This window comes from Carlito syrichta, unplaced genomic scaffold (assembly GCF_000164805.1).
Source record: "Carlito syrichta isolate Samal-C Ts95f unplaced genomic scaffold, Tarsius_syrichta-2.0.1 Scaffold315801, whole genome shotgun sequence".
Lineage (NCBI taxonomy): Eukaryota > Metazoa > Chordata > Mammalia > Primates > Tarsiidae > Carlito > Carlito syrichta.
Window position 1 is genome coordinate 324,904 of NW_007259897.1, and position 504 is coordinate 325,407.

Here is a 504-nt window from a genome sequence, read left to right on the forward strand (position 1 = left end):
AGCAGAAGGCTGAGGCGGAAGCAGGCCGGAGCCCAGCAGGTCGAGGCTGCGGTGGCCGGGAGCGGCCACTGCACTCCAGTCTGGGTGACAGAGCAAGACTCCAACTCAAAAAAAAATGTTATTTTACAAATAATGTGGCTTATGCTGAACACCTGCTTCCTTCTGAGGGTCTGGAAATTTGGGACATGCTAGGTAAAGAGTGCCCATCAAGTTGACCCCCCAATAAAAACCCTGAACTAGGTCAGGCACAATGGCTCAAGCCTGTACTCCCAGCACTTTGGGAGGCAGAGGTAAGAGAATTGCCTGAGCCCAGGAGTTCAAGACCAGCCTGGGTAACTTGGTGAGACCTCGTCTCTAAAATGAAAATCAAAAAATTAGCTGGGCGTGGAGACACGTGCCTGTAGTTCCAGCTACTTGGAAGGCTGAGGCAGAAGGATCGCCTGAGTCCAGCAGGTCAAGGCTGCGGTGGCTGTGAGCATGCCACTGCACTCCAGCATGGGTGAC